This window comes from Dermacentor variabilis, chromosome 10 (genome assembly GCF_050947875.1).
Source record: "Dermacentor variabilis isolate Ectoservices chromosome 10, ASM5094787v1, whole genome shotgun sequence".
In the NCBI taxonomy this organism is placed as follows: domain Eukaryota; kingdom Metazoa; phylum Arthropoda; class Arachnida; order Ixodida; family Ixodidae; genus Dermacentor; species Dermacentor variabilis.
In genome coordinates this window covers 14,565,043-14,577,829 of record NC_134577.1, presented here as the reverse complement: position 1 = coordinate 14,577,829, position 12,787 = coordinate 14,565,043, and the positions used below count along the sequence as shown (strand labels likewise).

The window sequence follows — 12,787 nt, the reverse complement described above, 5'->3', positions numbered from 1 at the left end:
ACAAGTACGCCTAAAACTGGTACAGCACGTAAAGTTATTCATGATTGAAGTAGTAGCTTAGCGCGATAAAAGGACGGAAACAAGAAAGGTGGACAAGGGCAAGCGCTTCATGAGCGCTTCATTCACGAGACTGAGCAAGCTCCCGTTCCATCTAACCTTTCACGTGAGTTTCTAAGTGGCTTATGGTGTGCATTAAGGCACTAAACGTGGAACTACTGTTCAGTTTCAAGTTGAAGAACACAGGGGTGAGAAAAGATGTGCACAAAAAAAAAAAGCAGCAGCGCCACTAGTAGCCCTAGCGTCAAAGCACGACACTAGCTGGTCGCTTGTCGAAGCTGTCAAGGTCAAATAAAGATGGCCACGCTACCCAATATCTGCTTGTCCAAATTATGTGGTTATCCATTTAAGGGATTGAAAAGGGGGCGTGGGGGAGGGGGGAGGCGTGCGAGCGAGAAAGATGTGCAAAAGTGGGACATTTGAAATAAAGCGGTGGCACCTTAAAACGTAAAAGCCTTGCTTGACCTTACGAGGTCGAGCACTGCCCGTATACAAAACTCGAAAGGACTACGGAATGAATAGTTGCGCATTGTCAGAAACAATCGTTCGCGAATGACGAACAGAGTAAGAAATATCTAAAGCGACCGAAGAGACGCAGGCAATTCCAAAAGGGTCGCATACGCAGACAATGGACTCTACACAAAAGTATTTATTTATTTATTTTCGTGTAACGATATAAGAACAGCTAAGCGTGTGAACGCTTGCCAAGAAACTCGAGATTGGCTTGTACCATCGGGGCATGCCCATCGGAATCTGGTAGCCGCATACATAAACTGCGCCCGTTATACGGTGATTCACGGCGCCAAAGCAGCACGTGTGGCTGCTCTATTCGACGTCAGCTCTTTGTTCTAGGTCGCGCGTCGCCGTTTAATACCACGCGGAGGATTTCGTCTCCGCGTTGCCTCGTTTCTTTACATTTCCTCGTCCATCCGAACGGAAGGTTTCTCGGCATTCGGCTAGATGGCGCAGCTAAGAGCGTTTCTTGCGCTGTGGCTCACACGCCGTGAAGGCCAGAAGAAAAATGGACAAAGGTGGAAACTGATCAAAAACGTGAGCACTGGATCGCTGCTCCACGCCAGGTCTGCCGAGATAAAAGGAAGCATGCAAACGGAAATTTAAGGTTGAAATGGAAACTTAAGCACATACAGGAATATATACTACAGCAAGCGTGGCAATAGTAGTTCGGAGTGTCGCAGAGAAGAGAGCGCTGTACGGTAGTATAAACGACTGCACCAAGAATTTACAGTGCTTCCACGAGCAAGGCATATGATAGCTTTCAGAATTACGTACGTCCACCATAGTCAAAACACAGCTGTAAGATCCCTTCCTCCCACGGAGGAAGCAAATCATTCCTTCGAATTTTTCTATTCACTTGGGAAAAATCGGTGGCAATGAACATATGACATTATTTCAAAGAAAGAAAGCGCTCGGGAGCGAGCGAGTGAGTGAAGCTTCGCGGGATGGCACCATGTCACCGTTTGCTACGTCCAAATCTCTGTCGCAATTTCGGTGTGCAGCACAGGGCCCTGGTAATCTGGTGAAGTACAACGGTAAAAGGTCAGCCATGATATTCGCTGAAACACCTTAACGACGGAGCACGCAGTGTGAAGGATCAAGCCACAGAGGCGCTGCTCAAACACAACGTAAACACGCCTATCAGGGCGTCGGTTACACGCGATCATCCCAGCCTCCTTTTACACTCGCCCCACCGGTATCGAGTATCGTTTGGCGCGTGCGGCTGCAGACGCCGCTGCAAGGAATTCACGCTTAAAGGCCAGCCCTCTGTAGCTTGGTGTGTATTTCCACGGCGAATGGGGAAAACGCCAAGTTCAGGGGCGCTGAACGAGCGCACGCCGGCATCGCGCACATACACGTGCGTATGCACACAAACGCCACTGGGAAGTCGTGTCTCGATGACCCGTTCCACGCAACGCCGGGTACACGCATACCTCGTGCACGTTATCGAGGAAGAGCGCGCCCAAGAAGCAACGGAGAAAGAAGAGGAAAGGAGACCGGGGAAATTGTGCCTCGCGGGTGAAACGCCGCGCGACGTGTCGGTCGCATGCCGCCCGGTCGGTCAGTACCGCCGCCGGCCACGCCGTATACTTCGTCGTCGTCGTTGTACCCGTTGCTTGCGTAACAAACGGCCCATCGCGCCCCCCTCTCTCTCTTTTCCTCCTCCTCCTTCAATCGGCCTCCTAAACTCAGCGTCCCCTCCCCGCGTTTTTGCGGGCCCCTTTCTCGTCGGTGCATTCCGGTCGGGTCTTGACCGTTTGCCTTTTCTCTTTCTGAATCCATTCACCGACGGTCTCCTTCTTCGCCCTACCTACGAGCTTCTCGCGTCACGATCTCCGGATCGGTGCAGACGAGGCCTGACGCCGTCTATCCGGCTAAATCCGTGCAACACTCGCGGGAACTAAGAGGAAGCTGGAGCCAATCAGGAGAGAGACCGCGTCGATGCACATTGTGTTAGTCCGCAACGCACACGTCCGTAGACGAGACATCGTTTGCTCTGGAGCAGACGACGCAGTAAGACGCGCGACGTGGCGTCATGTCATGAATTCCTCACGTAACGATCTTTTATATTTTTTTTCCTTATGTGTAGGATGAGTCCTTATGGTCCTTATCAACTAGATTCAATGCAACACAGTTAAAATGGTGTGTCCTGGAAGTATTGCTTTGAAGCAGTGCACGCGACCTAGCATCAAACCGGCAGAAGGAACGTGGGGACTGTCATTGGAGAAAAAGGCGGTTTCACATCCACAGACATCATTTGTCTTGATAACCAGCGCAAACGCTGTCAAAGCGTGGTAATATTTTTTTCCGCGCAATAGTGGACGCCTCAGCACGTCTCGCTACCACCATAACGCTGCACGGATTGAGTTCTGGCATACCGTAGGCGCTCCAGCTGCCTTAACTCGGCTAGGTACTTGGCTCGATTTGGCCGCCTCAAGCCTTTTCTCTTTCACATTTCTCCTCTTTCCTATGACCGATGTTGCTAGCGGTACCCTGGTTTCTTCGCTTTACGGCTCGGCTCAGAGGGAGAGAGAGGTTTTTTGTTTTTGTTTTTCGCGCTTCTTGCTTTTCGTCATTTACGCCTTTCTGTCTCCTAATCGTCGTCATAAGCTTTTTCGTTTTCTTTTCCTCTGCCTCCGCACTCCGCACAACATGGCCGTTTGTACGTTTCTTGTTTTTCTTCTTCTTCTGCTTGGCCTTTTCTACGTCCCTTGGCCAACGTGATTCCTGGACAAAACGGGAAAACGGGGCGCCAGAACGCTTGCCGGGCTTCTGCGTGCTACTGAAATAAGAGCGACGTTGTCTGCTGCGCTGGGAACGTCGTCTGCTCCAGAGAGAAACAAGATATTTTTTTTTAAGATGTCACAAATACCGTACCAGGGTCTGCTTTTGCGTACACATAAAAAGCGGAGAGACAGGGAGAGACAGGGAGAGACGACGAGAACAGAAACTTTACCTTGATAAGGTGGAAAGAAAGAAAAACGCCATTAGTACCAAAACCGTGCAGCTGTTTCGCCGTATCAGCGATGACCGTCTGTACTAGACTGCACTGAATGGGCGCTTTTGGAGATAGCCGATGAAGTGAGGGCGCACGTGTGTACACTTGGCCAAAATCGCCAAAGCAGCAGGCCTTTTGTCAAAATATTTCTACTTTACAGTCAGCACGTCACACAACTGCACGGAAATAGATTTAGATGCGGCGCATTTCTTCGCATACTTCAAGCCACCGCATAGACTACGTCTCTGTCACTGGGAATTAATCCTCTATGAAGAACCGGACTCACCCCATACATCCTAGATCTCGTCACAATTTTTGTATAAACTTACGAATCGTGTCACTGATACACTTTAAAACTTAAATACTACCTTTTTCGACAGATGGTCGTGAGATATCTACAACATCATCTCAATCCCATAGCGCGACGGCGCCATCTCGTACATATATGGCATTGTCGTACATGAACATAAGCATGTTTCTTGGATAATTCAGTTTCGTGACGACGGAAGTCACCCGACTTGAAATTAAGAATTGTCTTCAATCAAATGTTGTTATAACGTCCTTTCACAGTAAATAGATTCCTTTTGTAGAACTAACACGATCAGTAATTCATTTTTCTCCCACACAATTAGGGACTTGGCCTGAATATGTAACACAGCGTTTCTCTGACTCGACTGCTGTCGGCGAATAGTAGCTTACGTTCAATAACATTTTGCACATTACGCACGCTACATATAAGTTGGCGAAGTGCGACTGCTGTTTGAAAAAATCATCAAACGTTTCCTGTCTTCTTGTGCGTCATATTTTATTGCTGCGTAGAAAATCGAGTACTGCATTTTATACTGCTTTTTGCCTGTTCACGCCTTTTCTTTAAATATTATACAGTGTACCTCGTCCCATGTTATTGTCCTCCGTCGTGTAGCGAGAATGTGTTTGCACTTTCTTAAACCCGCTATACTGCTCTGACACTACAGAGTAAAAAAAGTTAGCTGTGTCAGTAAGTTACCCTTCTGCAATACAAAAAAAAAAAAAAACGCTGCTATCATGACAGAGGGCCTGATAAGTCTGAAATTGAGGCAGATACGAAGCCGGGTCGACAATGACGCCTTTAAATTCCCGCTCCTCGTAACGTCAAGGATCTTGACAGAGTCTTCTCTGGTCGAGATAATTGTATTGTTGGTAAATAAAGATGGAGCACATTGCACTCTCGAGGAGGCAGGGACTGAACTTGGCGAGATTGAAAAACGTTTACTGTGCCACAACCGCCTGAATAAATGCAAGAAAATGCACCGACATCCGTGACGTCGCACTCACGCATAACGGCGCCAGAATTTGGGCACGAAATTAAACAAAACTAAGCATCGGATATAATTTTTTTTTCTTTTAGTGATCAACCTCTTACCGCAAACTTAACGAATATAGACATATGAAAATTTTATTTATTTATTTATTTATTTATTTATTTATTGCTATATTTCTCTTTAGCGTCCCTTTAATGCCTGACACTTAGTCTAGGAGCAACTAACAAACTAATAAATAAGGAAGTGAATAAGTTAATAAATATCAATTGTGCGGTAATCTGCATGTGCCGGCATAACCAAGAGCACCTCCAAGCCCTAAAGAGCCGCATTTATCTCGACGGTACTCCCCCCCCCCCTCCCCCTTTATGGTATTAAAAGATAGTAATAAAGTTTGGTGCGCGTTGTGGTAATTTCTTTTTTTTCTTGGAACCCCAACAGAGCGCGACCGAGCATGCCTTATATACCGAGCATATATATATATATATATATATAGGTGCAGTATGTGCTCCCTGAATTTGAACAAGGCGACGTTCGAAGTGCATAACATGTTTCCGTGAATGCGTGACTGACGAATTTGAGCCTCATAATTTACTGACGGATATGGAACGCAAACGCACTCTCACGTATACGCAGGACAGGCCGACCGATAAATGGATTACAACAGTCGTCCTGTTGCTCTTCTGCCGCGCGTATGTAACGCGTCCTTATTTGCGCACCCTAGTTAATTTGCTAAACAAAGTGGCGTGCCGCATAACGCGAACCATCCTTAACAGGGTGCGAATGACGTATGCAACCCGGTAGATCCCTTTCGTGTTTAACTGCATGTTAAAAGCAAAAACCTGCCCTAAGGCAGGCAAGTGCTTAAAACTCAAAAGCACAAACACGTACGTATACTGGTTTCTTAAAATCCCGTAATTGCTCATTTAAAGGCACTCACAGCATCTTTAATGTTCCTGTTGCTTCGCTGAATCAAAACAAATAAATATATACAAACGATCGACCGTGTATACATCTATAGCGTAATGGTTTGCAATGTTCGATACCGATGACCATCAATTTAGAAAGCAAGGCAGCACGCTACTATTATCTCGGCACGTCGTCGCAATTATTATCCCATTGAACTGCGCAGTCAGTGTGGCCCAGCTACGCAGCCAAACTGAACAAGAAAAGAGAGAGAGAGAGAGACAGAAACGCCGCGCGAGAAGTTTTGCTTTGTTTTGCTAAGCCTAACGGTGCGCACTTTCTCCTCGCCGCCGCCGCGCGCGCGCTCTTGGGATTGATCCATCGTTTCCGGCTTCGCGCGGCGCTGTTTCGAGGGAATTAGAACGCGCGAAAGAACCATTAGCGTCTTCGCATGTACTACGATCCATTGTTTTTGCAGCGATAGGGAACGCCGCTCACGACAGAGCGCGCGGCAACGTTTTCGTCACGACATCGCCTCCGGCGGCGCCCCCGACCAACGTATCGTCTGCTATTGAGCCGCCGCGCACGTCTGCAATCAGGCGGCGCGCGGTGGTTGCCAGGCGCGTTGCGGTATTCCGCTAGGCATGTGTTCGCAGCCGCCATATGCGCGCAGCCTCGATCACTTTCACGCACGGCATCTTTGCCGCCAGCCTATAGATGAAGACGGCTGCCGGACGACCGGTGCATGCCCTTGTTACGCCGTCACGATAGGCGCCGTGGGAAATCACGGCGCGGAGTCGCATCGGGCACGTTACGTTTCCGGTGTGGTCGACATTCGGGACGTATACGCACCAATATCAACATTTCGAGGCGATCTAAAGGCGTTATAATGCGTGAGCCAATATAACTCGGTAATCCTCGTACTTCCATAGGCGTGCGTACAGGGGTGCCCCCCCCCCTTCTCTCGCCAGGGCTGCTAGGGGTAGGCAAACCGAGTACAAGTCATTAGATCGTTTGTCCCATGAGCGCCTTCGATAGTTGGTGTTGCCTAGGTTATTGCGCTGTCTGCGAGCCATTTTGATCATGTTCAGGATTGGTCAAAAGATTGCAGGTTTTTGCTTTAGATACAGGATGCGGAAACAATGGAACCTTTACTGAGATAAGGCACAACGCAAGATTTTTTTGGAGGTTTTTCATTCTTACTAAGTAGTAACCTTTCTTTAAAAGGGTATTCGTGCTATAAGAAATGGTCGGGAAAGAAACCTACACATTTATGAGTGCGCGTCATTCAACACCATGAAGATTTTCTTGTATAACAAGAGAAAACAGTGGGTAAAATACACATTGCACAATAAACATCCACATTTCACATTGCAAGTGTGACAAGCAATTATTGAATACATATGAAATATTGTTACACCGCTGTTGTAGAATATTCTTTAATCCTTGTGCCACGATATTATATACTAAGCTTAGTGCTCCCATTTTTCGTTCAATGACCGCCGCGAAATATCCCGAGGTGGATAACACGCGATGAAGAGTTGGAGTGGGGAAGGGGGGGGGGGGTTTGCAAGGAAGTTTGGTCTAAGTAAAGATTTAGTTTAGCACCCCTATAGTGAAGATCCCTGCGCATGCCTACGCGATTAAAATGCTTAGCACCGCCTCATATATTGTGGCAGCCGACGACGGCGACCCGATGAAGATATACGATCACTCGCACCTCACCAGCCTGAGCGTGGCCTCAGTGGTAAGTTTTCTCTTTCGGCAACTTGGTCGACCAAGTATTGATTTATTCGACAAGTAAACTGACCTACGGCGTCACATTTCGCAAAGCCGTCTCGTTGATGACTGGCAGCAGACTTAGCGCATGGGAGCAGCAGACGTCTACGTCGACGAGGGTAGCGATAAACACTAGCCTGTAACGGTAGCTTCGGTTCGCACAGGGCTGCAAAACTTGTACGCAGTTCACAACCGCTTGTGTGATTGCCCCTTCCAAGACCGCAAGCAGCCGTTCGCGCTTCTTCTCGCCACCTTGCACGTAGGCAACGCTACGCATAGAGTTTGAATACAAGAAGGAAAATAAGAGGTAGCAAGCAGTGCGTTCGAAGGGGCTGGTTGGTTCATCTTCAGAATAAAAACAGGAACAGCGCAACACGGGACGAGCGAGCAAAGAGGCTTAGCGCTCTGTCCTGTGCTCTTTACTCGCTCGTCCTGCGTTGCGCTGTTCCTGTTTTCATTCTGAAGAGGTAGCCCGCGCGATGCGGGCAAGCCAAAGCTAACGGCGGCGCAGCCTCTGATCGCTTCATTGCTCGCCTCAGTCGGCCATACTCCTTCTTCGGTTGCCATACGGTGCCCCGTTCTTCGCCGGGACCGGTCGCTGCGCCGGCGGCGTTGCAAGCCACACGGCGGCTGGATCTCGACGAAACATGCGGCCAGCTTTGATGTGCCCTATTCACAACTGACCGTAGACGTCGCCGACGTTTTGCCGGTGGGCGCGCTCACGATTTTCCGTGCCCGAATCGGCCTCAGAATCTCCTCCACATGTCATGCCCACTTCTCTCGTCCGCGGCCGTTACACACATACATATATATATATCCACCTCCATTGTCGGCAACGGTAGCGCGAAAGCTACATATGGTGCTGCGCTGCTAAGCACGAAGTCGCGGGATCAAATCCCGGCAGCAGCGGCCGCATTTCGATGGGGCGAAATGCAAAAACGCCCGTGTCCCCTGCATTGGGACATGTTAAAGATCCCCTGGTGATCAAAATTATTCCGGAGTCCGCACTATACAGCGTGCCTCATAATCAAATCGTGGTTTTGGCACGTAAAACCCCAGAATTCAATTCTTCAACTACTGCAATAATATTACTTCGAAAATGTACAGAGATTGACAGCGAATTAACTTCCGTTAATCCGACCCGTGCGGAACCGCAAGATTTGGTCGAATTCCGAAACGGCGGCAAAATCAGCGAACTCAAATATTATCGCTCGAAGTAGTTTGTAATGTATTTTCTTCTTCCTATTCTGGAGCGATTCAACCGGCACGCAATGAAGAGTGCCGACATGTTTAAACGAACTGCTGCAGCGTTGGACTGCCGTGTTGCTGACAGTATCGTCGCCGGTCAGTGGCCTTCGGCGAAGAGAGCACCCTCAAAAGAGACAAGAGCAGTAGCGCCGCGTCCGCTAAATTTAGTTTTAAAGGATTTAGCAACGCGCATGGAGAGGGGGTGGGTTGGAGGGGGGTTGGAGGGCGAAACGCCAATAGGGTTCTAATTAACCTAAGCTCAGTCTTTCGGGTTCGAACTAAACGAGTTTTTATTTTCCATAGCAATGCATTATTTCTCGCCGAGACTTTCTTAACGCGTTTCTGTTCGAATTAGGCGGAATGTCGGATTAACAGAAGTCGAATTGAATACTGCTTCTACCAAAGCCACTAATTCACCATCCCCGCTAAATCACCATCACCGCGTCAAGTGCCGAAAATACTTTTGTTTCTCTCTCGGACGATTTGAGACTGCAGCTGCCACGGAAAATACGTGGCATATAAATTCTAGTTGCGACGGAGACTATAGCAATGTGATTGCAGACATCGGATATAGGCGTTCCTCGTCAGTGTTATCGCAGTTTTCTGATAGAGCGCACGAAAGAAAAAAACCCGGAATTGGATATATATATATATATATATATATATATATATATATATATATATATATATATATATATATATATATATATATATATATATAGAACGGAAGAAAGGAAACGCTAAATAGCTTCGGCCCGCGCTGAAGCCGCTCGATCAAATCGCCCTTCGAAAATGTCAGGCGCCTGGCTTTAGTAGTCGGCGAACACAAGAGAGGCGCCACCGTGAAGGATGCGGCCGATGAATCATCCGGATTATAGCCGACGACTTTTCACGCGAGCGGCGGCGCATGAAGCGACGCTGCAAATGCCGTGCCTTTGACCGCATGGCGTGTCCGCCACAACCACGCATGCTCGCACGCGATTCGAGAATGCGGAAGAAAAAAAAAGAAAGACGGCAGCGAAAATGGCGGGCGAGTGACGTGTTGCGAGGAGAAGGACGAAGGGCGAGGGTAAGCTCAGAAACAAAGAGCTGCGGAGCAGTCGACGAAGCAACTGCGTATATAGTGTACATAGGCTCCGTCTGCTGCCAGAGAGGTTCACCTTGATCGCGCTTACTACGAGAATCTCGTTCGACAAGCAAAGGAATCCTCGCTCGCAGTGTTGTCGACGAACGAGGCCGCCGAGGATGCTTTCCCTAATGGAATGCCCCACTTTGGGAGGTTCTATATACGGCGCTGTACGTAATACAATAGCAGGAGAATTACGTGCAAGAATCTCCGCTATGTCAGATTGCGTCGATGGGAGAGTTTCAACAGCTATCGCTTCTCGTGTTCGTCTGCGCTGGCACGGGCGAGATGGTCTTCTTCCGCAACGTATGCTGCACTGTTAAGTTGAGCAGACGGCCACTCACGTCGTCTGCTCCCACCGAATATCGTGTTGCCACTATGGGAATTCAAATCGCCTGCGGTCTCCGTCAGCGGGAATCGTATGACCGGTATTTTGATAGATGGCTCACGGTCATCCGTACGTATATAGCCTGGATCGTCTTTCCCGTGTCGGAATGCAAAAACGACAATGACATCACGAAAGACACCTGCCAATAATTCTTTTTCTTTCTGCAGTTGAAGATTGCGTGAACAAAAGAGTGATTTTATTTATTGTACTTTATATTAATTTTTGCTTTCTTCAATAAACTGTTGACCGTCCATGGATAAGCTCAAATGCAAATCCTAAGCAGTATACAGTAAAATGCGGTTTTACTATTGGCCTCGAGCTCCACCACTGGAAAAGCTGGCGCCACCATCGCCGTGACGTGCTAGGAGGGATCACGTGGACATAGCGGCCGCGTCGGCTGCTTCGGGAGCGCCGAAGCGAGCTGAAAACGAGAGTTTAAATTCCCTTGTACGCTGCGGTCCTCATTTAGTGGCGAGATTTCCCCGCTTCGAGTGTCTCCTTTACAACGCTTGAAAGCACTACAATAGGTAGTGGCTGCCTTTGAAGGCGCGCAACATGGTAGGCTACTGCTCGGTGCCGCAGTGCCGGACGTACGTAACGGAGGCCGATGTCAGCCTTCTTCACACGTAGGCGCAGGACAAGAAGCCGCTTGAAGCTTGGCTCGCGAACCATAAAACCGGCAAACAGTCATCGGCTACAACTCGAGTATCCAGCAAGCACAGACGCTAGGAAGATTTCTGCTACGGCGCCGTGTCTGTGATGTTCGGAAAACGCGCACTGAGGTCGACGCTCGCCCGAGTCCGTTGCCCGAGTAATGTCACGACGGTTTGGTCTATGAACTTGTCGATGCTATAGATACTGGCAAGTTCAGTGGAGTGGAAAGGGAGCGGTAAGAAGCACATTAAAAAGAAAGCATGGCATATGGTCATGTTTGTGTTATGAATTAGTGCACTGGATTACAAAAAAGGAGCAGCGGGAAATCGCACGCTGAGAACACCGATAATCATACAGTGTGACGCAACTCTAGAAATAATATTGAAAGGTAAAAGAATTTAGAATAAAAAAAGAATGAATCGTCGCGACGGCACGTACATCACAGGCGTCAAAGTCTCTACAATGAAATTATTTTTTGAACAGCTCTGATAGCGCCCACGCAACAATGGTTGCTCGTATACTGTCAAACGCTCATATTCTGCGGCCTAAAGCTCATGGCACAGTGCGAAAACGGGCACGCGGCGAAAGCGAAACAGTGCGCGGACAAGTATGCAGACGCGCAGTCGGTCGCTGCGAATCTGTGCGATCGCTGCATTGAGGCTTCATTCTATTACGCTCCATTTAGTTATACAAACACTATCAGAACATATTTCACGTAGTTTGCTCTCAGCGTTTACCTACCTTTCACGCAAGAAGCCGGTTCAGGAGACTCCATCGCGGCGACCGCGCGCAGTGGCGTTCACTGTACGTGTTCGGTAAAGAGATAGCGTCTGTAAACGATTGTGCTCTTTCAGTTTGCGCAAGATTATTATTCAGACAGTAAAAAGCTTCTCTCGTTTCGAAAGTACTTACAGAAATGTCCGGAAGAGCTCGCGCGTGGTGTTTTCAGTGAGCGCTGACAGCAAAACCTATGAGGAGCGCGCCACGTGATCCCTCATACTACGCCAACGAGCCGCTTCCGATAGATGGCGACTCCGTAACTCCTCGCCGCCAATAGATGATGTTGGAAAAGAAAAGAAAAATAATTCGGTCCTGTCTTCTGCTTTAATGATAACACTTTGTAAACAAATGGTATAGGCGACCACATGCAAACATACGCAATAGATCAAGAACTTGTAAAAGGGCTTTTATTATTATTACTACTACTATTTATTTATTTATTTATTTATTTATTTATTTATTTGCTTGTTTATTTACCTCAGGTATGTACATTGCCCATTAGTTCTGTAGTTTAACCATATGGTAGTTCCCCTAAACAGAACTCATTGCTTTACAATATCTTTCACGGGGAGGAGATTCACCAAACCCCCTTCCCCCTACCTCACACTGCCCCCCCCCTCTTATGTTTTTCCTTCGTTTTCTTATATATATATATATATATATATATATATATATATATATATATATATATAAGAAAACTCGCAAATGACGACCTTCCTCAGTGACCATGCGGAGGGTGCGTGTTCATCCTTTCATAGACTGCGTAGCACTTCAAATGACCAAAGAGGAAAAAGAAAGCCCAACCGCGAAGAGCAAGACATAGCAAAAAAAAAAAAAGAAACGGCGCACCTGTACAAAAAAGGAGGCCCTAAAGAGAAGTCTAGAGAACGCTATCTCGTCGGCTGCGCATCCTCGCGGCCCCACGATTCGGCGCCTGTGTAATACGCCCCCGACACGTTGGTCGTGATCTCTGTGCTCTGGAATCCTGCGGGATTCCGAGCAACACCCTTTTCTGGCTCCCGTGCCCCTTTAAACCG

At 48.0% G+C, this 12,787-nt stretch overlaps 1 protein-coding gene across 1 annotated transcript in view; it reads right to left on the bottom strand.

Moving 5' to 3' along the window:
- The window catches only part of LOC142559980 (uncharacterized), a 94,698-nt gene that overhangs the window by 57,008 nt on the left and 24,903 nt on the right, over window positions 1-12,787 (bottom strand). The window lies entirely within an intron of this gene.